General features: G+C 43.9%; 1 protein-coding gene across 4 annotated transcripts in view; it reads right to left on the bottom strand.

The window, feature by feature from the left end:
* Positions 1-24257, bottom strand: part of NXN (nucleoredoxin) — a 161107-nt gene that overhangs the window by 131953 nt on the left and 4897 nt on the right. Inside the window, exon 1 of one of the 4 annotated variants that reach the window (XM_043903308.1) lies at positions 3872-4029. The exons of the other annotated variants lie outside the window; for them this stretch is intronic. The gene's annotated coding sequence lies outside the window, so the exon portion shown is untranslated. Of the gene's footprint in view, positions 1-3871; positions 4030-24257 lie in introns of those variants that run through there. 4 annotated transcript variants of the gene reach the window in all.

The following is a 24257-nucleotide window of genomic DNA, read 5'->3' as shown; positions in this document are numbered from 1 at the left end:
GGTACCTACTCACTCTCCTAGATATGATGGGCAGACAGGATGGGTTCCTCAAGAACTTAACTCATTTTACATAGGGCCTATTTTATGTACCAGGCATGTGCTCTATGCTGGGGACAGAGCAGTGAACAAGACCCGGAAATGTGCATTTTTAAAAGATCCCCAGGTGACCCTGATTTATCAGCCAGGGTTGAAAATCAACCCATGATGTTGTACTTGGAGCAAGCACTTGAGGGAAACCTAACAGAACTGGGATGCCAACACCATTCCGTCTTCTCTCCCCATTGCACTTTGAAGCTGAGACCTGTATTCCCTACAATAATGTGGAATCATCCAAGAGAATAGGAAGAGCAGAGACTGAACCTCCTCTTCCCTCCACCGGCCTCCTTTGCCGCACCCTCCCTTCCTCAATCTGGAAAGAGAAGCAAAGTGAGGACCCTCTACCCTCCTGGGGAGGCCCGGGACTTAGCCCGAGCTCCAGCCTGGGAGCAGCAGCTGGGCTGGTGCAGGCAGACATTATCCATCCTTCAGCCCGTGCGCAGCCTCGACACCCTGTGATAACAGCCATTTGGTGAGCAGCTTCTGGGAGGGTAATGCTTGGGCTAAACAGCTCTACAGCCAGAAGTAATTTGCCCCAACTACTGGCCCAGCCTGGAGGCTAAACAATTAGTGGGGTTGATGACAGCCTGATGCTTGAGAAATCACTTTTTTTAAACAGAAGAGGGGAGAAAAGGTTGCTTAAAAGGAGCCCTTTAACTCAGAAGGCAGTCCCATCCACCTTTCAAATTCAATGCCCTCCGAATACACATCCATCAGTCACAGCAGGAAATCTTTCAACTCGTGAAAAAGCAAGAGAAGGAATTCAGATCAACATCACTGGACCGGAGCAATAAAGCTGGTGCCGATTCACCCCTTCCCCTTGAGGCAGGAAAGAATCAAGGAAGAATTTCAAAATCTTTTTATTCAATTAGAGAAAGGGATCCGGTGGGGGAAGGGAGCAAGGACAGAGATCAAGAAGTTTAAGGTTTGCTCTTTTAAGCTCAAAATAAATCATGATAAGAAATAACTAGAAGCTTTTTCTTTTCTTAAAAAAAAGATCTTATCTAAGGCCGGAACAGCATCTAGTGTTTGGGGGAAGGGTGGGGTGAGCAAACTGTCAGGCCGGGAGCAATCTTTCCACCCCTTCATCAAGTCCCCCAAAACAAAAGCAGACTCTGTCACGTGCTTCCAGAATTTTACAATCTTGAATTACAGCTTTCAAATAATTCAGATTCCACAACAGCAGATCTCAGAGACTGGAGGCAGACTACAAAGAAAATCCAGTAAAATATATCCAAACAACTGTACCCAAAATGGTAGCAGGGCAAAGACCCAGATGATATGGTAAATTTGGCTCAAGAGAACCAGTAGAGACAGCTCTGTAAGAAGCTGTCATCATTTCCCCCAAACTACTTTTAGAATCCACTGTTACTTTCTAGAAGTCTAACTTTTATGCCGACCCTCGATCATTTATGCAACAAAAGCAAACGACCCAGGACCCTAGTACTAAGCATATAAAAAGCATTTCCTCAAGAGAGCCATGAAAGTAAAAGACGCTTGCTCCTTGGAAGAAAAGTTATGACCAACCTAGGCAATATATTAAAATGCAGAGATATTACTTTGCCAACAAACGTCCTTCTAGTCAAAGTTATGGTTTTTCCCTGGTAGCTCAGTTGGTAAAGAATCCGCCTGCAATGCAGGAGACCCTGGTTCGATTCTTGGGTCAGGAAGACCCCCTGGAGCAGGGAAAGGCTACCCACTCCAGTATTCTGGCCTGGAGAATTCCATGGACTACAGTCCATGGGGTTGCAAAGAGTTGGACACGACTGAACAACTTTCACTTTCACGGTTTTTCCAGTGGTCATGTATGGATGTGAGAGTTGGACCATAAAGAAAGCTGAGCACCGAAGAACTGATGCTTTGTAACTGTGGTGTTGGAGAAGACTCGAGTCCCTTGGACTGCAAGGAGATCAAACCAGTCAATTCTAAAAGAAATCAGTCCTGAATATTCATTGGAAGGACTGATGCTGAAGCTCAAACTCCAATACTTTGGCCACCTGATGCAAAAAGCCAACTCATTAGAAAAGACCCTGATGCTGGGAAAGATTGAAGGCAGGAGGAGAAGGGGACAACAGAGGACGAGACGGTTGGATGGCATCACCAACTCAATGGACATGAGTCTGAGCAAGCTCTGGGAGATGGTGATGGACAGGGAAGCCTGGCGTGCTGCAGTCCATGAGGTTGCAGAGTCAGACACAACTGAGCGACTGAACTGAAGAGAACCAAAATTCTTTAAAAATTGATATGTATCAGTTGGCTGCTTGGCCATGATGGACAGCCCAGGTTTGAGTTGTTTTTGAGCACTACTCCCTCTTGGTTTGGTCAAGATTTTCTTTCCTTTTCCTCCAATCCGTGAGAAAAGTGTACGTATGCTCATATATGTTACCAAAGACCTGCATATCTATATTTATAAAATGGATCTCTGCCTCTCTTCCAAAAGCTTCTTTATTTAAGATTTAAAAGCTTATCACTCCCATCAGTAGAGCGTTCTAATCATCACAGAATTTGAGTTAATTGTTGTAACCCAGCACTCAGGAACCAGACTGCAATTTTTACAATTCTTCTCTGTAGAGATGCCCGAGCTCTCTTTTGGCAGACACGTATGGTTAAATCCAGGGTCTTTTTCAATAAATACATTTTTTACATGTGAGCCAGGGGGCTGTCTGTCAGCCGTGGGGAGGTAAACCTCCTGCTTCGGGCGCACTCCCGGCAGAGGCTGGCAACCCTGCTTCCATGTATGGAAGTGAACGAAAGCAGTAAAACCTCAGGCATGAGCCTGGGCAGGGCTGGGGGTGGGGGCGGCATTCCTCACTGTGCAGCAAGTCCTGGCCCAGAGGGAGGGAAGGACTCTGCCCTGCATCCTGTCCATCCGGCGGATTCTTTAGCGGATTCTTCCATGGAACAGCCATTAGGGCAGAAATGATGGGAAGCAGAAAAACAATGGGTACCTGGAAGTGGAGGCTCATCCACTCAGACAGCATGGACAGAGGGGGCCAGGCTATCTCCAGAGCAAAGCCCCGGCCCTAGAAACCAGTACCACTGGGTGTCTGCATGCATGCGCTGACCTCAGCACACTGGAATGCAGAAATCCCCCTACTCTCCAGCCACGGTCATGGCCCCTACAAGGCCAGAACTAAAGGGAGGCGAGCGTTTCCACGTGGCCTAAGAGACTCATGTCTGAGACAGGAGGGACACTTCCTGGCCAGGGCAAGTCTAGGAGTTGCAAAAAAGTTTAGGTGACACTGTGGGGGCTGCAGTCAGACAGATCAAGGCTGGAGCCTGGCAGGCGCCATTGACCACAGGCCCTGGTATCCTCACCTGTACAATGGGGATAATATCTTAGGTATTCATTGTTCGAAGCCTGCAGTGCTGTGTGCTGTGCTGGCATAAAGTAAATGCTCTCAAAAGTGAAGTATTACTATTAATCATAATAAAATACAGAAATGGCTCGGGTTTCCCCAGTGGCTCAGCAGTAAAGAATTTTGCCTGCCAATGCAGGAGATGTGAGTTCGATCTCCAGGTCAGGAAGATCCCTTGCAGTTCCTATTCCAGAGGACCCCACTCCAGTATTCTTGCCAGGAAAACCCCACTGACAAAGGAGCCTGGCAGGCTGCAGTCCATGGGGTTGCAGAGAATCAGACACAACTCAGAGACTGAGCAAGCACATATACATAGAAATGGCTGAACGAAGATTTACAGTACCCTTTCTAAACAGATAAACCCATGTGGTACTTTTCAAGTTTTTCTGACATTTCATGTTCTCAGCATCACTCACCCTCTCTCTGATGCACCTTCCCTTGGCCTCTGTGAGCACCCTGCCCCGTCTGTGCCCCTCTGTTCCGGTGCCGTCCTGGCCCCAGATCTCCACTGGTTCTCCCCCGCACCTCCCCTTCAGGCCACTGACTTTTCTCTCCCCACAGGCTCTCTGGGGCTCTCAGTCCCTCTCACGGCTCTCTTTGCCAGTGACTCACAGATCCTTCCCAGGCAGAGACCTTCCTCTCCACAGAGCCGGAATCAAGTAGCCAGACAGCTGAACTTCTCTGCAGCTTTTACTCCCCCAGCCCCCACTTCCCCTGCCTCCGCTGGTGACATTAACTCCTTCCTGTCTCACCCTGTCTTAGCTCAGGCTGCCGTAACAAATACCAGAGACTGGACAGCTTAGATAGCAGACATTTATTTCTCACAGTTTTGGAGGCTGGAAGTTCCAAAATCAAGAGGCTGGCAGATTCAGCATTTGAGGAGGGCTCTCTTTCTGGTTTGCAGACAGTTGCCTTCTTGCGGGTGTCCGCACACTGGGGGCTTTAGGGAGCGAGCTCTGAACCCTTCCCTTATCAGGGCACGAATCCCAGGGTAAGGGCTCCACTCTCATGACCTCACCTAAACCTAATTACTGCCCAAAAGTCTCACTTCCAAATAAAATCGACACATGGATTTGAGAGGGACATAACTATTCAGTCCGTAGCACCCTCCAAAGCCAAGACATAGCCATCGACTGTATTTCCTACGGTTTCTCAAATCCACTGCTCCCCCCCATTCCCATCCCCATGACCCTGGGGCGGGGGAGACCCTCATCATCCTTCCCCCTCAGGTTCAGTGCTGTCCAATAGAAATATACAAATATACACCATTTAAAGAACTTTAGTAGCCACATTAAAAAGTAGGGGAAAAAAAAAAAAGAAGTGAGGGACTTCCATGGTGGTCCAGTGGCTAGAACTCCTCGTTCTCAATGCAGGAGGCTCAGGTTCGATCCCTGGGCAGGGAACTAGATCTCACAGGCTGCAACCAAGAGTTTGCATGTTGCAACTAAAGATCCCTCAAACTGCAATGAAGATTGAAGATCCTGCATGCTGTAAATGAGACCCAGTGCAGCCAAATTTTTTTAAAAAGTGAAATTAGTTTCAATAATATATTTTACTTAACCCAATATATCTACAAGATGATCATTTCAACATGTCATTGGTATAAAAAGTTACTAAAGAGATACTTTACATTTTTTTGGTACCACATTTTTTTATATCCAGTGTATATTTAACTCAGCACATCTCAACAAGCACTGGCTGCATTCAAAGCGCTCACAGACACATGTAACTAGTAGCCACCATACTGGACAGCTGACTCTAGTTTCTTTCCCTCAAGTCCATTGTCTACATGACTACCATGGTTGCATATCTAATCTGATTATGGACTCTCACTGCTTAGAACCCATCAGTGGTCCCTAACAGGACACAGTCCACACCTTGATGTCCCTGCCCCACCCCCCCATTTTTTTCTTAGCTGCACCATGAGGCTTGTGGGATCTTAGTTCCCAGGCAGGAGATTGAACCCAAGCCCCCTGCATTGGAAGCACCAAGTTTTAACCACTGGACCACCACTCCCCTGCCTCTAATTTTAGACTCCAACAACAAGGAACTATGAAATAAGCATGGTATGATACTAATTTTGCTTTAAACACACACATTTATGTATTTACACATACAAAATAAGAGTATAGATGATGGGTACATAGTTGCAAAGAAAAAAACACCAGAAAGACACAGGCACTAAAATGTAAACAGTGGTGATCTCTGGTTGGTGGAATTATTTATTTATTTTTAATGTTTTGGCCCCACTGCACAGCATGTGGGATCTAGCTCCTCAACCAGGGGTTGAACCCAAGACCCCTGCATGGGAGCATGGAGTCTTAACCACTGGACCACCAGGGAAGTCCCCTGGTTGGTGAAATTTAGCATTCTTCCTTTTGCAAATTTGTACCTCCTATTTTTAAAAATAACACAATTTAAAAGGTGGGGGTTAGCATAATAGGTGCACATTCAGCATAATATTTGGGAGAAAGGGGTGCAGTCAATCTTCATGATTCATGAGTTCCATATTTGTGGATTTGCCCATTTGCTAAAATTTATTTGTAACCCCCCCCAATCAGTCTTGCGACACTTCCATAGTCATTCTCAGATGTGCACAGGGAGGTGAAAAATACGAGTCACCCACCCACCACACGTGTTCCCAGCGGAAGTCAAGCAAGGCCCCACGCTGCTTGATTCAACTCCTACTATAAACAAGTGTCCTTTTCAGTCTGTTTGGTGCCACATTTTTTGCATTTTTGTGCTTGATTTTTTTTTTGTGGTCATTTCACTGTTTGAAATGGCCCCCCAAGTATCGTGCGGAAAGGCTGTCTAGTGTTCCCAAATGCAAGAAAGCTATGAAGTGCCTTAAGAAGAAAATGTGTGTTAGATAAGCTTCCTTCAGATAAGGGTTATAGAGCTGGTCATAAGTTCAGCATTACTGAGCCAACAATATGTATTGAATAAGGTGTCTTCAAAGAGAAACACACTTAAAACCAGCTCTGCACATGGTCACCATGGAGGGCGTGACCGTGCGCACAGAGTCGCCACAGCCTCCATGCCTCGTCTCCTCCTGGTACATAGCACCCTGCCAACCACAGCTTCAAGGGGACCTGGGCTTCTGACAGTATTTTATAAGTCTTAACCACTGGACTGCCAGGGAAGTCCCTCTGACAGTATTTTAAAGCACACCAAGATGATGCATTAATAAGAACTGACTTTAGAGACCATTTTCTGAACATCTCAATTCTTTCTCTAGGAAAACAGTCAAAGAGCTGATCTGGCCCAGCGGCCCCCTTTCCAAGTGCTCGAGACCGAAGCCAAGTATGTGTCCAGAGTTGTGCCTGTCTCCACGGTGGCTTCCATCTTCCTGCTCAGGTTGGAATGACCTCCTGGGAGCACAGGGCGAATTCCCGTGACCCAGGACCCAGGCCCAGCGCCAAGGGTTCAGACCTGGACTATCCCTCCACCCAGGAAGGGCCCTGACTGCCTGAACAGGCCCCAGGGAGCTGCCCCCTCTCCCTTCCCTGCTGGCCCAGCATGAACAAATACTGTGGCCGCAGACTCATCCGAATGGAATTTCTCTTTAACACTTTGGAGCCTCATCAGCCCAGACACAGGACTTGAAGCACCTGGCTCTTTTTAAATCCTTTCTTTACATTTCACGTTTCAGCCCTGGTAATCCCCCCCTTAAGAGCTGTTGTTCAGTGGGGTAACATGCTTGTTTTTTCAGCCACTTGAGGCTTTTCACACAGGCGGTCTGGCAGGCACCCTGGACCTGACCCCAGCCCTCCCACAGGAAAATGGCTCTGCTCTCAGGAACAGGCTCCTGGGACCCGGAAAATCGTCCCACGTCCTAGAGGCCAAGATACACAAAATTACTCGGGAAAACTAGGACTGTGGCATTTCCCTCTTTTCAGGATGCTTATCTCTGTTCTCTGAGCAAAATTTGGCAACAGTTTACAGGCACGAGTTAGTCTCTTTTTTTTAGGGCCACCAGGAAGAATGCCAAGGAACACTACTGTCCCAGCAATGAGGACCCTGGAGGCTGGAGCCCAGAGGCTGGTCAGCCACATGGCTGCCTCCTTTCTGCGCCTCAGTTTCCTCATCAGTAAAAGAAGGGGGCTGCTGTGACTCAATCCCCAACATCCTTTCCAGTTTAACCCTCAATGATCACACTAGCCAATGTGATGTAACAAGAACTTTTGTTTAAATGTGATTGCAGCACAAAAATACAAAAGAATGGATGCCTTTAACTTTGAGACTCACCTTTATGTCTGGAATTTCATTCTACTTTCTATCTGCCAACTGTTCATTCTTTCTTTCAATAAATATTTGTGCTAAATATGCATTCATCAGACCTACCGTATGTACTATGTATGAATGACACAGTGATGAAGAGCACAAGGGTCCCTCAGAAACCTTCTGGTCTGGCATTACAGAACAGTCACCCCTTCCTGAGGGATGATCAGTGCCTCGTACTATGCTGAGGCTTTTTATATTACGAGCCATTGCAAACTTCAAAGGCAATCCTGCCAGTAGGTACTACTATCATTCCCATTTTACAGATGGGGACACTGAGGCTCAGAAAGAGTAAAGTAATTTGCCCAAGGTCTCAAAGCGGGAGAATAAGGAGAAATGAATCTGAACCAGATCATCCACAACAGGGATTGGCCTCTCTGGCTGTTGTCTGATGAGGTCATGAGACATTCAGTTCTCAGAGCTCCGGGTGGCACCCAGCCCTATTAGAACCAACACACCAGACGTCATCCTATAGACTCTGAATCTGCATATACCATATAGATCATTCATATACACATATGTAAATCTCATATATATATATATTATGTTGTGTCTCCCCAGCTTAGTTATCAATATCTTTGAGAGCAGGGATTTTGTCGTTAATTTCTCAGCATCCTGACACTGCCCCCCCCCAGGCAAATGGGATACTCAAAACACATGTGACTGACCAAAGCTGAGCAGTGCCGATACAAAGCAATGAAAAGTGCAAACCTGATTTTTGTAATATGAGCACACATGAAGTAAGAAGTCCAGTTTGGGAACGTCTGAGTCCCTGTCATCGCTCCCCCTGCTCCTCATTGCTGTCCAGGAGTGGAAAACCCCCAGAGGAATTTCCTTCCCTTTATTTAACAAACAGAAGCCCTTAACCCAGAGTTTCTTCTTTATGATCTATGGAAGCGCATACAAAACACATTTCTGCAACCTGGCCCAGGAAGAGGTTCCTTAGTCCCATTTTGGCCTCTTTGTACAAAAATCATCTGTTTCTTACTATGCAGCACGTCTGGAATCCAGACCTTCTTTCTCATCCCAAGCCCCCTGAGAGAGGCCACCATCACCTTGCAAACAGATCACTGCTGTCAGCTTCCCGGAGTCGCACCTCCAAAATCGCACCCATAGAATTGCACCTCCAAATCAGCATCACCTATGGTGTATTTTCCTGACTATCTGCCAAAGGAGCTTTTGTTTTCCTAAGAAAAGGTTAAAATGTTCCCCACCGAGTACGGAAAACCTCTGTCACTCATCAGTTTTGCAACACGCATCGTCTCTCTCCAACCCATACTCACTTTTCGAGCTGGATCAAATGAACTTTCTCCTTCTCAGCTTTCCCCCCCACTTCATTCCCACATGGTTATTTATATCCAGAATATCTTTCTTTCTTAACTCACTGGACTACCCTCCCCCTCTTTTGAAAAGGTCACTTTCGAGTTTATTCTTTCCAGAAGGCTTTCTTGAAGTAGGTGGCGGCAAGCTGATTCTCTCCCCCCCATGTCTCTTGCCTTGATAAGAAACAATGAGCAAGTTACCCATCCTTCTCAAGAGGCCTCTGCTAGCTAGATCCAATGCTGGGAGGAAAAACCCTGCACTCAGATGAAGCATTCAAAAACTGATACACACTCTTTCAGGCAAGAGTCCTGTTATTTTCTTCACATGCACTTAAGTTTTCATTACCCAAAAAATGATTACATTCAGAACCCCTGAAAATCAGTGACCCAACACCATAGACGCCACCACCCTAAGACAACGTTAAGCGATCTGGGGTATTTGCTTCAATCATTCTTCTTATACAACTGTTCAAACAGTGTTGCAATCATGGTATCTGTGTAATTTGCGATCTTGTTTTTTTGAATACAATACATGAAGTATAGCTCTGTGTTCCCGCAAAGGCCACTGAATCATGTTCAACATGAGGCTGAGCACTGTAATTTACTCAACCATCCGGGGATGAACACTGAGGACATTTCTTACTATTATATACAGTTTTAAAGAAGACCTTCAAGAAGGTAAGTAAGATGAGGCATGATCATTAGTTTTGTTCTGACACATTTAGTCTGCACTTATGACTAACGATTGAGAAAATATTCTAAACAGACACTAATTCCCTTTCCATTCTTAAGTTAAGGTCCCTCTAAAGGTTCACCAGATCTTTGTGAAGTCTGCTTGCCACAATTCCTATTATCTATCTATTTAATAAACCTATTTCATTCCCATAGCAACCCTTTGATTTTTTCATAAGCCACTTGCCTACATGAATCTACCACCGAATGAGTAATAAGTATTCTCAGCTGCCTCCTACAGAAAAGAATAAGGAATATTCAGGGGAAAGGGAATGTGTATGTGATCTGTGTAAGAAGACTTTAGGTGTAATATTTGTGTATTTTTCTCAAAGCAATAGATGCAGTACTACGATGCTGTAGGGGATGCTAAGCAGCAGAAATCACACTTCAAACACAATTTGGCCCAATAAAATGGAGATCCTTCTATAATGAAAATAGTAGACATGCCCCTTTATTTCATAACTTTGGAATATGGAGGTGATAGACTTTCTAAAAGTACAGCACATTTTAATAAACAAAAAGTTATACTGAATACAAGCTGCCTAATACCAATCCCCACAAAAGGTACAGCATAATACAATTGACTGGTCTGGGGAAGCCTTTTGTCCCTGCACAAATCTGAATACTATTGGAAGGAGAAACAGTTAGGGAACAAAACTCTGATTTTATCCAAACCATAGGGCACAGCAGTGGGAATTTCACAGACACTGTCTTCTCATTGTTTTATGTTAGTCCTCAAGGGGGGGCCCCTCTCAGAGAAAATGCTTTTAAGTTCTCCTTAGTCCAATGTACCCAATAAGCATGTCAGGCTAAGTCATTTTCCTTCTGTGGAAAGGGTGGTCTGTTCCTCGTCTCCATCTTTGTTGGGTTCAATATCAAGGGAGACAAGATACCAATGTATTATAGGGCTATGAAACGACATTGCTAGTCTTTGCACACCTGAGACAGAAAAAACTAGCACCTGTCAGGGCAGTCAAGAATATGAGAAAGATCTACGTAAAAGGTTTTTTGGTTTCTTTTTTAATTTTTTGGCCACAGTGTGCAGCATGCAAGATCCTAGTTCTCCAACCAGGGATTGAACCTATGCTCCCTGCTTTGGGAACAGAGTCTTAACCACTGGACTGCCAAGGAGGTCTCAAAAAAGCTTGGTTTAAAAGCTTTGTGTGTGTCAGGGTTGTGTCACGGTCATTTTGTACTTACTTATGTATGTATGAAATATATTTTTTTCCTTTCATTGAAGTATAGTTGCTGTACCATATTACATAAGTTACAAGTATGCAATATAGTGATTCATAATTTTAAAAAGGTTTTGCTCCATTTATGGGCTTCCTTCATAGCTCAGTATGAACAGTATGAAAGGCAAAAAGATAGGACACTGAAAGATGAACTCCCCAGGTCAGTAGGTGAGCAACATGCTACTGGAGAAGAGTGGAGAAATAACTCCAGAAAGAATGAAGAGACGGAGCCAAAGCAAAAACAACACCCAGTTGTGGATGTGACGGGTGATGGAAGTAAAGTCCGATGCTGTAAAGAGCAATATTGCATGGGAACCTGGAATGTTAGGTCCATGAATCAAGGCAAATTGGAAACAGCAGATGACCACAAAGTGGTCAAACAGGAGATAGCAAGAGTGAACATCGACATTTTAGGAATCAGCACACTAAAATGGACTGGAATGGGTGAAATTAACTCAGATGACCATTATATCTACTACTGTGGGCAAGAATCCCTTAGAAGAAATGGAGTAGCCATCAAAGTCAACTAAGAGAGTCCAAAATGCAGTACTTGGATGCAGTCTCAAAAATGACAGAATAGGGAGGGAGATTCAGGATGGGGAACACATGTACACTCATGGCTGATTCATGTCAATGTACAGCAAAAATCACTACAATATTGTAAAGTAATTAGCCTCCAATTAAAATAAAGTAATTTTTTAAAAAATGACAGAAGGATCTCTGTTCATTTCCAAGGCAAACCAATCAATATCACAGTAATCCAAGTCTATGCCCCGACCAGTAATGCTGAAGAAGCTCAGGTTGAACAGTTCTATGAAGACCTACAAGACCTTCTAGAACTAACACCCAAAAAAGATGTCCTTTTCACTATAGGGGACTGGAATGCAAAAGTAGGAAGTCAAGAGATACCTGGAGTAACAGGCAAATTTGGCCTTAGAGTACAAAAGGAAACACGTCAAAGACTAAGAGTTTTGCCAAGAAAATGCATTGGTCATAGCAAACACCTTCTTCCAACAACACAAAAGAAGACTCTACACATGGACCATCACCAGATGGTCAATACCAAAATCAGATTGATTATATTCTTTGCAACCAAAGATGGAGAAGCTGTATACAGCCAGCAAAAACAAGACAGGGAGTTGACTGTGCCTCAGATCATGAACTCCTTATTGCCAAATTCAGACTTAAATTGAAAAAAGTAGGGAAAACCACTAGACCATTCAGGTATGACCTAAATCAAATCCCTTATAAGTTTACAGTGGGAGTGAGAAATTGATTCAAGGGATTAGATCTGATAGAATGCCTAAAGCACTATGGATGGAGGTTCGTGACATTGGACAGGAGGCAGGGATCAAGACAATCCAAAAGAAAAAGAAACGCAAAAAGGCAAAATGGTTGTCTGAGGAGGCCTTAAAAATAGCTGAGAAAAGAAGAGACATAAAAGACAAAGGAGAAAAGGAAAGATATACCCATTTGAATGCAGAGTTTCAAAGAATAGCAAGGAGAGATAGGAAAGCCTTCCTCAGTGATCAATGCAAAGAAATAGAGGAAAACAATAGGATGGGAAAGACTAGAGATCTCTTCAAGAAAATTAGAGATACCAAGGGAATATTTCATGCAAAGATGGGCACAATAAAGGACAGAACTGGTATGGTCCTAACAGAAGCAAAAGATATTAAGAAGAGGTGGCAAGAATACACGGAAAAACTATACAAAAAAGATCTTCATGACCCAGATAATCATGATGGTGTGATCACTCACCTAGAGCCAGACATCCTGGAATGTGAAGTCAAGTGGGCCTTAGGAAGCATCACTATGAACAAAGCTATAGGAGGTGGAGGAATTCCAGTTGAGCTATTTCAAATCCTAAAAGATGATGCTGTGAAAGTGCTGCACTCAGTATGCCAGCAAAGTTGGAAAACTGAGCAGTGGCCACAGGACTGGAAAAGGTCAGTTTTCATTCCAATCCCAAAGAAAGGCAATGCCAAAGAATGCTCAAACTACTGCACAATTGCACTCATCTCACACGCTAGTAAAGTAATGCTCAAAATTCTCCAAGCCAGGGTTCAACAGTACGTGAACCATGAACTTCCAGATATTCAAGTTGGATTTAGAAAAGGGAGAGGAACCAGAGATCAAATTGCCAACACCTTTTGGATCATCAAAAAAGCAACAGAGTTCCAGAAAAACATTTACTTCTGCTTTATTGGCAACGCCAAAGCCTTTGATTGTGTGGATCACAACAAACTGTGGGAAATTCTTCAAGAGATGGGAATACCAGACCACCTGACCTGCCTCTTGAGAAATCTGTATGCAGGTCAGGAAGCAACAGTTACAACTGGACATGGAACAACATACTGGTCCCAAATTGGGAAAGGAATATGTCAAGGCTGTATATTGTCACCCTGCTTATTTAACTTAAAGCAGAGTACATCATGAGAAACACTGACCTGGATGAAGTGCAAGCTGGAATCAAGATTGCCGGGAGAAACATCAATAACCTCAGATATGCAGATGGCACCACCCTTATAGCAGAAAGCAAAGAATAACTAAAGAACCTCTTGATGAAAGTGAAAGAGGAGGGTGAAAAAGTTGACTTAAAACTCAACATTCAGAAAACTAAGATCATGGCATCTGGTCCCATCATTTCATGGAAAACAGATTGGAAAACAGTGACAGACTTTATTTTAGGGGGCTCCAAAATCACTGCAGATGGTGACTGCAGCCGTGAAATTAAAAGATGCTTGATCCTTGGAAGAAAAGTTATGACCAACCTAGACAGCATATTAGAAAGCATACACATTACTTTGCCAACAAAGGTCCGTCTAGTCAAAGCTATGGTTTTTCCAGTAGTCGTGTATGGATGTGAGAGTTGGACTATAAAGAAAGCTGAGTGCCGAAGAATTGATGCTTTTGAACTGTGGTGTTGGAGAAGACTCTTGAGAGTCCCTTGGACTGCAAGGAGATCCAACCAGTTCATCCTAAAGGAAATCAGTCCTGAATATTCATTGGAAGGACTGATGCTGAAGCTGAAATTCCAATACTTTGGCCACCTGATGCGAAGAACTGACTCATTGGAAAAGACCCTGATGCTGGGAAAGATTGAAGGCAGGAGGAGAAGGAGATGACAGAGGATGAGATGGTTGGATGGCATCACCAACTCAATGGACAAGAGTTTGAGTAAACTCCGGGAGTTAGTGATGTACAGGGAGGCCTTGCATGCTGCAGTCCACGTGGTCACGAAGAGTCGGACACAACTGAGCAACTGAACTGAACTGAACTCCAATTATGGGCTTCTTTCATAGTTCAGTTGGTAAAGAAACCGCCTGCAATGCAGGAGATCCTGGTTTGATTCCTGGGTTGGGAAGATCCGCTGGAGAAGGATAGGCTACCCACTGCAGTATTCTTGGGCTTCTCTTGTGGCTCAGCTGGTAAAGAATCTGCCTGCAATGCAGGAGACCTGGGTTCAATCCCTGGGTTGGGAAGATACCCTGGAGAAGGGAAAGGCTACCCACTCCAGTATTCTGGGCTGGAGAATTCCATGGACTTTAGAGTCAATGGGGTTGCAAAGAGTCAGACACAACTGAGGAACTTTAACTTTCACCCCATTTATAGTTATTATAAAATATTGGCTATATTCTTCATGTTGTACAATATACCCATGTAGCTTATTTTATACCTAATAGTTTGTACCTCTTAATCTTCTACCCCTAAATTGCCTTTCCATTCTGGTAACCACAAGTTTGTTCTCTTTGAGTCTGCTTTTTTCTGTTATATGTACTAGTTTGTTGTACTGTTTAGATTCCACATATAAATGATATCATACTGTACTTGTGTTTCTTCACTTGGCATAATGCCCTCCAAATTCATCCATATTGCTGCAAATGGCAAAATTTCATTCTTCTTTATGGCTGAGTAGTATTCTCTTGTGTATATATATCACATCTTCTTTATCCATTTATCTGTGGATGGACACTGAGGTTGCTTTCATATATTGGCTATTGTGAATAATGTTGCTATGAACACTGGGGTGCATGTGTCTTTCTGCAATAGTGTTTTTGCCTTTTTCTGGATATCTACCCAGGAGCAGGATTGCCAAGTCATAAGGTAGTTCCATTTTTAGTTTCCTGAGCAGCCTTCATACTGTTTTCCCAAAATACCTTTGAAGAGACACACAAGAAACTGACAGTGGTGGCTGCTTTGGGGAAAACAAAACGATGGCCCATCGTTAACACTTCCTTTTCCCCACATGCCTTTCGTTTTACTTGAAATTTCTTCCAGCATGTGAAGGTACTGTCTTTTTCAGAATATTGATAATTTCAAATGCTAAAATCTGTGTAAAAAAAATCTAAATATCTACACTTTTATAGGCAGTCTATACCTTCTCTTTTTTGGGCAGGATATACAAGACACTATTAGCAGTGGGTTATCTTTGGAAAGAGTCATTTTACAACTCAATAAAACACTGGCTTTCTCTTGGGAATGACGAAAAGTTAAGAAGTGGAAAAACAGTGTTTAAGTATATACTGAAGGAGGAATATAAATGGCTTCTTATTGCGCGCAGCAGTGAAGCCGTGATCTGTGCTGCACAGGCAGAACACTCCCACACACGAAAGGGCACCATGTCCTGCTCCGAGGACTGGCATTCACCTGGTAATGCTGCCTCTGTGGCCGTAGCAACTGAAGAGCAGACTCAGATGATCGCAGGGAAAAAAGTCATTAATTGAGCCTTCACGGAAAAGCAGTGCTTCAAAAAGTGCTTCAAAATTAGAGTGTTCTACACCACAGCCCCTGCCAATTAATACTTCCCACAAATCCAAATGAAAGAGAAGACGTTCAAGTGGTATTAAGTAGTATTTTACTCTTAAGAACATTTGTAAAAGCTTAAAACAATATAGCCACGGGCTGAAGCCAGCGACCTTCTGCAAATGTAGGCAAGTCACTTCCACCAGGAAAGTGTCTCAGGCCTTTAATTCCAATTCATCTTTGTGCCTAACACGTGAAATGTCAGAATTCTTAGGTGCCAACCTTGCAAAACATGTTACAGACTCATGTGTAATTGTAAGTGTGCAAATATACTTGGGCCAGAAAGCAAATCCATTTTAAAGCAAGGTAAACTGTTCAAATTAAATGGGCTAATTCATCCTAAAAAGTCAAATATTAAAAAGATAAAAAACAAATCTACCAACACAAGGATGCTGGGTTGCTTTGTCACTAGTTATTGTCTCTTGCTCATTTTGAAACAAAATGCCACACTTAATTAGCCAGCAGATTCTCATCCTGCCTGCGCCTGGAGGGGAGAAGTGGCTTTGTGAAAAGACTCCCTCAGGCTCTATTAGTGCCCTAGTCAGACAGTGAGGGGTGGGGGCTGGGATGGGGACAAAGCAATTGGTATTGAAACACTACTTTCAGAAAGCACAGGACTTGGGCCTTCTGGACAAACTGAGTGCTCCCAACTATACACTGACTGCTGGGATGTCTGGCCACAGCTATTCCTACAGGGTCCTCCACAGGAAACAAATGTTCCATCACTCCATGCTTACCTAGCTGATCTTGCAAGTCCTCCTATAAGGTATGGATTACATCAGAGGGGGAAAAAATGTGGCCAGTGTAACAGCTAACTGTAATCAACAGATGGAAAGACTATCAATTTTCAAAAGGGCAGAAAGGGGGAGATTATGCAACCTACAGGTTGGTGAAGTTGACAGTGACCCTTAAATAAAACCGTACAGGTTATCACAGTTACTAAACACTTAGGAAAAGAAGTGATCGATTTAGAAGCGAGCATGGGCTCACAGAACACAAAGCATTTCAGACCATCTTTCCTTGGAAGGGAAACAGCAAATACCTAAGTGATAGCAAGCTGTTTGTTAAGGTCTCCTAGGATAAACATGTTAACCAGATGGAAAAATGTGGGCTGAAGAGAAATACAATTAGGCTGATTTAGAACTGGCTGGATTTGAAGTGGGTCGAACCACTGACCAACAGGCTGCTATTAGCCTGGAGGGGGTCCCTAGCCGTGTGCTCTGGGTCTCCATCACCAGACATAGACAAGGTCTAGAAAGGGATCCCATAGTTCAAAGGCCAGAAGGGGCAAGGATCATTGTGGATGACCACAAGGACATAAGAAAGATTCCAACAGCCTGCAAAAACTCATCAAACATAAATAAACTGACTCTTTAAGGTAACAGACACAATACTTGGGACTCTGTTCTTTTCTGTTCAGACATTAAGATTGGTGAAAAGGACTTTCGAGTTTTGCTAAAAGGACGCTGGAGGTCTGTGAATCAACACGGTGTAATGTGATTATCAGAACAGAGAATGCAATCTCAGAGTATGATAAGACTAGATAAGATCTAGAACAAAGGAGGTGCTTGGCGCAGACCAAACTGGAGAGTGTGCTCATGGTGTGGGACTACTCTTTAAGTGAGGTCCTAGACAAACTTGGAGAGAGCTGTGATATGACAGACCAGGATGGTATAGAAACTGGAATACACATTATCTGAGAAATGGTCAAACAACCAAGGGGATCTTTCCTGTGAAAGAGAGAGGAGTTGTTTGCAGTTCTTTAAAGACGAGCCAGTCCCCAGGGAGAGGGTGGCGGATGTCAGAATCCTTTCTGACGTCTCAGAGCTTCTCAGGAGGGGGCACGTTGCAGTCACTGGACAGGCTCTAACAAAGGCTAGATGACCACGTGCTGGGCACCCTCTCATGGGGTTGGTGTAGATGACTCTACTGGGCATCCATGATGCTGTTGGCCCAGCATACTTGGCCTCTCCCTCTAGTTACACACCCTCAGTTCTCCTGCATGAGTCCCCCATTTCCTGATGCTCAGTCTACCTAGTTCTTACCACACTCTTACCACACAGGTGCAGCTGTGGCTTAGATTTGGCCAGAGTATTACACACCCTGGCCATGGTGACTGGTCTTGACAGGACCAAGCTGGCCTCCACCTGCAAGAGTTCTGAGCGGACAGGAAGCAAGCCCAGAGCAGCCGGTGGCCCTCACGTCACTGTGAGGAACAGCCTGGAGAAGGTCAGGGCCTACACAGAGGCCAGCAGAGCACAGAGATGGAGAAGGGCAAGACAAACCACTCCAGTATCCCTGCCTGGGAAATCCCGTGGACAGAGGAGCCTGGCAGGCTACAGTCCATGGGATTCCAAGAGTCGGACACGACTTAGCGAGTAAACCACTGCCAAGTGATCCTGAGGACAGCCTCGGAGGCATCTGTGTCTACAAGCTGACCTACACCTGGGCCTCTCAGATACAGGCGGCTAGGACCGTTTCAACCCAGGAGTTAATATTCCACAGACCTAGACAAAGGGGAAAACACAGCTAAGAAAAAGTAAGGGATGTGGCAAGTGGGTAGACCCAGAGTCAGAGCAAGTTTAAATGAAAGGGAACAATTGAAAATGGTCAAGAAGAGGGGGAAAAAATATTTGAGACATAGGCAAATGGGCAACATGTAGACCTTATTTGGACTCAAACAAACCAACTGTTAAAAACAACAACAAAAAAACCCCAGAGACCTCATGAGAAATTGAATTACTGGCTGGATGGATGCTGATATGAAGGAATTACTAGATTTTTAAGATATGACATTGTGGTTATTTTTTTTTAAGAGTTACTTAGTGAAATGTTTAAGAAGGGAGTGATAGGATGTATGGGAGTGGCTTCAAAATAATCCAGTTAGGGGTGAGGGGAGCTGGTGTCCGTGAGTTGATTATTGTATGTGGGTGCGGGGTGTGCAAGTCGGGGGCGGTCCCTGTACTATCTTCCCCACCTGTGTGATGTTAGAAGTTTTCCATAGTAAAAAATTAAAGAATAAATAAATGGTAGGGGGAATAGGCAGAGACCAGGATCTCTCCCCTCTCCTCTGCCAGCTCAAAAGTGAAAATAGAATACACTCCGTAAAACTGAGCATGCAATTAGTCAGAGATAGTCTAGAATCATACCCACATTCAAAGACAAGGATATGTCATCACGTCAACAACTGACAAAGAATGATTATAGTCCTAGTTAGAAACTGAAGAGAAACCAGATTACATGATAGGTTATTAGAAGCAAAGAGCCAGGTGCTGAAAGTAAAGGGATACAAAGAAATAAAAAAGGCTGAGAATCCTTCTCTCCTGTAATCTGAGTAACTATTTTTAAGGAAAAAATGGAATGGCATAACCGAACACCTGGGGTACACATTTCAGGGACTCTGATGATGTACCAGGCACTGTTCGAAACAATTTTCAAATATTAACTCATTTAATCCTTAACAACACAACTCTATAAAGTAGACATGATCATCTCCGTTTTACTGACCAGGAACTTAGAGACAGAGTTAGGTAATTTGCACCAAAGCCATGTTGCTAGAGGATGATGGAGATGAGATTCAAATTTAAGAAACTCCATCCAGAGTCCACTCTTTTACGCATTGTGCAACAGATTTTAAATATCCATTTATAATTGGGTATTTTTGAAGCTCTGTGGGTTTAAACACTTTTTTAAGTTGCAGTCAAACTTGTGCCCAAAGGTCAACAAACGCTGCCCTCAGACTCATATCCACTGCCATTCAGAGCTCAGAAGTCGACACTGTAATTTTTGCCTAGTGCATGTTGCTCTGCCCAATCTTTATATTTCACATCAAACCCCCCCCAAAAATGAGTAACAGATGAGGCAGCTGTGCTGTAAGCCACCACGATCAAAAGAAAACTGTCTTGACCTGATCATGTAGGGGGCTTGCGGGGGCCTTGCGGGGGGCGGGGGTGCGGGAAGGCAGCGTCTTCTGCTTTTAAACACACTCAACCCATTCAGATTTTTATCCCAGGGATATTGACCAAAAAGGACCAAAAAAAACAAACAAAAAAAAAAACCTGTAAAAAAAAAAACCCCAATTCAGCTGGATAAAATTCTCCTAGGAAAACAAAGCGGGAAATTCTATCCCTAGAACAGCAGAACTGACCACACCCTATTTTATGACTACTCAACAATGCTCCAAGATAAAAGCATTATTGACTGTGGAAATATTACCTGAATTTACCTGTTAACTGATGTCTCAAAATAATCTAATGGGGAGTGGATAACAGATGTACTAGAAAGGAATGCTGATCTTTAAGCTTAAACTTTTAAAAAAGGGTTTTTCTGAGGTGTAGCTCATACAAAAATCCATTGTGTATCTGGTCCAAGAGTTATATGACCAGCAAGCAGCATAAAATTTATGTTTGCATTTAATCACAGATGCCACAGAACAAAAGTTTCCATTACAGGCTTTCACTCCAGAGTAACAGCACTCAAGCAACTTTCAATTACTATACTTCTTACTTGTCATAAAGCAGAAAGCACATGTTTGAGATTTCACTAGAAGTTAGAACCAGAGTTTCTGAAAAACCTCATAAAAGGGAGGACTGATTTAGTCTTAGGATCTCTGCAGGATACCTGAAGTTCAATTTTGTCTCTGAACAAAAGCACGAAAGCAGCCCCAAGGCTTTGCATAGGATGAAGGGGAGTTGGGGGCACTTCACCAGCTGATCTAAAAAAAGCCAGATCATTAAAAGGCCCTTAGAAACCACCACCATGGAAAGGCAGCAACAGAAAAAGAGTTCTAACTCTCCTGTCTTCCTGGCAATAGCAAACGTTTTAAGTGGTTAAACCACCTCTGTCTTATTTCAGAGTCTATCATGCATATCTAGAGTGAATCCACTCGGAAAGTGATGTGTTGAAAGAGCAGTTTAGGCTCCCTCGTCTTCCCTGGAGAATGTTTGATGTACGCACTTTTTAAGATCCAATTTCTTGAACAGAAAGGACCGAGTTGAATTTAACAGAGTTCAGCTGTGCGCTTTCATCCTCAACACTGTGACCCTGATCTATTAACAATAATCGGTTCTCTTTGCATCAATTCTCCAACTCAAATATACTTTGAAAAACTAAAATGCTTAATACCTACTGATGACTAGTTGCTGTAAGAATAATACGCAAATAGTTTGAGTTCCCTGGAAGAAAGACGCTAGAGAAACACAAATTTTTAAGGAAATATAAAAACATGGAAGGACAGGCCTACAGATAGAAGACTATTTTAACGGACTAAGATTTTTGTGCATGCATGCATGCTCAGTCATGTACAACTCTTTGTGACCCCATGGACTGTAGCCCACGAGGCTCCTCTGTCCACGGGATTTTTCAGTCAAGAATACTGGAATAAGTTGCCATTTCCTACTCCAGGGTATCTTTCTAACCCTGGGATTGAACCCGCTTCTCCTGCTTTGGCAGGCGGATTCTTTACCACTGTGCCACCTGGGAAGACATCTCAAAAAAGGAGAGGAGAGTCTTTTTCTATTTTTGAGCGCAGAATTATAGGGCAATGGAGTTACACATCTACTTGCTTGTGGAAGAGCTCTTGAAAGCATTCATTAAGAAACAAAAACAAAAACACCCACACACTGTGGGTATATACAATTATACAATTCAGTTAGGGCCTAACTCTAATATTAAATGTTAAAATCAAGCTAAGTACTAGTGAAAGTGCACATTCAACTCACACAATGTGGAAAATACTGTTTTCAAGTTACGAATCTCAAAGGTGCACGCCTACTTTCTGTGACCATATTATTCAATCCTCAGAACCAAAACACTGATCAGCTTCCCCTTCCTTTGACTGGTTTCTGTCCTCAAGAAGCTTACAGTTGGACTTCCTTGGGGGTTCAGCGGCCAGTGCAGGGGACATGGGTTTGATCCCTAGTCCGAGAAGATTCCACATGCGATGGGGCAACTGAGCCTGTGGGCCACAACTTCTGAGCCCATGCTCTAGAGCCCACAAATTCTAACTACTGAAGCCCGTGCTCCGGCCTGTGCTCTGCCACAAGAGAAACCACCGCAATGAGAAGCCCACACACCTCAACAAATAGTAGCCCCTGCTTGCCACAACTCGAGAAAGCCTATGGGCAGCCTGCGCAGCCATAAATAAAAAAATTTTTAAAAGAAAGAAGCTTTAGAGCCAAATAAAAAAGACCAAAACACACACACACATACACACGAGGCTAATTGTTAAAGACATCCATGTACTCCATCTATGGATGCTCACAAAAGTATCCCACCTAGAGAGGAAAGACACAGGAAAGTTTCTTAGAGCAGGGAAACCAGGGCTGATTTTAGAGAGATCCAAACTCAGCCAGGTGGGAGAAGATTTTACCCAGGTGGGAGATGAGGCAGGAGAAGAGTTGGGGACCACGCTCCAGAGTTTGGACTTGACCCCAGAGGCTATGAAGAACTACTGAAGGATTCTTCAGCAGAATGACAAAATCAGAGTTGTGTTTTTGAACTTGTCTTTCCATTCTGGAAACAGTCAAGAGCAGCACTGGGCTTAAGAACGGTCTGTAGCCCAGTGCTTATCCATCAGTTCTTTGTGACTGGTTCATGATAGGGCAGATACAGCAGTGGAGAGTGTGCATCTAGAATGGTTTATAGCACCCCGACATTCCAGCAACGTATAAGCCTGTGATCAGTAGTCTCATCTTACTGAATAGGAAAGAGACCAGTCTAAGGGCTGTCAACTCAGTGGGGAGCTGTATGTGGTTCAAGCTGTATAGGAGTTATGTATAATAGGGCCACGTGTGTGTGTGTGTGAACTGATTGGAAATTAACAAAAAGAAACCAATCCTTGACTACAGACAGTTTGAGAAGTTCTAGTCTTGAGAACCAGCGGTCAGCACTGGAAGCAAAGAGCCCATAGAGGAGGCTGCTGTGGTCCAGGTGAAAAGTGAACTCAAGCAAAGCAAGGAAAGAAGGGGTCAGAGCGGAGAGCTGTTAAGCAGACCGAATCAACAAGGCTCGGAGCCTTTTTCGATGGGAGCGGTGCAGGAGAATCAAGGATGACTCCTGAGACTCAAAAACTCGTAGTCACTTTTTAAATAATGGCAAGATGTAAAGGAACAGTATGCAAGAGCTTTGTCAAAGTCAGGATCAGCAGAAAGATTCTAAACTCAAAGCCATTTTCTTTGAGTGCCTTTGAATAAGCATAATGGTAAATTAATGAAATACAGAAACCTAAGCACCCTGGTGGTTAACACTGAGCGCCGTTGGGAATTCAGAACATGAAGAAAGAACACATCCTATGCCAAGCCTCCTCTCCGTTTCCCCCCGAAACAAGATCAACAGTAAGGAACCCAGACTAGTTCAGAATGGGGCCAGCCCTGGGGCCCCAGGTCCTCATAGGAAATAAAGAAGAACCACCCCTTCCACGGCCCTCCCCGCCCCCCTCCCCGACTGAGGGACTTGCTTACCCCCTACCCCAGCTGTATACAATACAAAGCCTTCTTTCTCCAATTTGCTCAGACATTAAAACAAGGCCTCAAACCACAAGGCCCAGTGATAAAAAGGGGGTGGGATGGTGGGGGGGAAGAAATGAGTAAATGAAATCAATGACCCTAACCTCAAAACCCACTGTTTTCCTCTGTGCTCTGGTTCACTCCCAACCTGTATCAGAAGACAAATCGACCAGCAAGAGCTGTGGACAGCCACTGGGTCAGGCCTGAGCCACTAACTAGAAAATGAGTACTAAACCCCAAATGGCGACAGGTCTGAACAAACCTATCCTACAACATTCCAGAGCTGGAAGGGAGGCGGCTCCAAGTTAGGGGGTGAGGTTTCTACAGCTCCGGGGACCGGGCACCATCCATTTCCCACGTGAAAGAGCAGTAATCCTGCCGCCCCCATGCCGCCCAGATTTGAGCAGCCAGGATCCGCAGAAGACACGCCTAATGGCTTTGGCAAACCACAAAAACGACCATCCAAGTGCGTAATTAATCTCTCTCAAGAAGGGTGCCCCATCATCTGAAAGCGCTTATCCTTTATCATGCCTGGCTTCCCTGCCTGGCTGTCTCAAGTTTCACTGGCAAATACAAGTATGAAGCTCAGTAAATATCAGCCCAATCAGTACTTTCAGGGATGTTGTTTCTAACATTTGTTTGCTTTTTTTCCCCATTTTTCTATATCTTTCTCCTCGATTGTAATCTCTTCAAGAGTGATTCTTGATCGGATCCTTGTATGCTTATAAAAGTCATTTATTTGAAAAGTTAGAAACACACCTCATCACAGTTTTGTGAGTATGTAATGTGATATATACCAAAGGCTCACGTATAAAATGAATGACTAAAAAGTTCACGGCCATTTATTAACAAATAATAATTGCTAGCACTTACTGAGCACGCACTATACACCAGGCACATGCATATTATCTTGTATAATCT

The sequence above is a fragment of the Cervus elaphus genome, chromosome 5 (genome assembly GCF_910594005.1).
Source record: "Cervus elaphus chromosome 5, mCerEla1.1, whole genome shotgun sequence".
In the NCBI taxonomy this organism is placed as follows: domain Eukaryota; kingdom Metazoa; phylum Chordata; class Mammalia; order Artiodactyla; family Cervidae; genus Cervus; species Cervus elaphus.
This window is presented reverse-complemented; position numbering and strand designations above follow the sequence as displayed.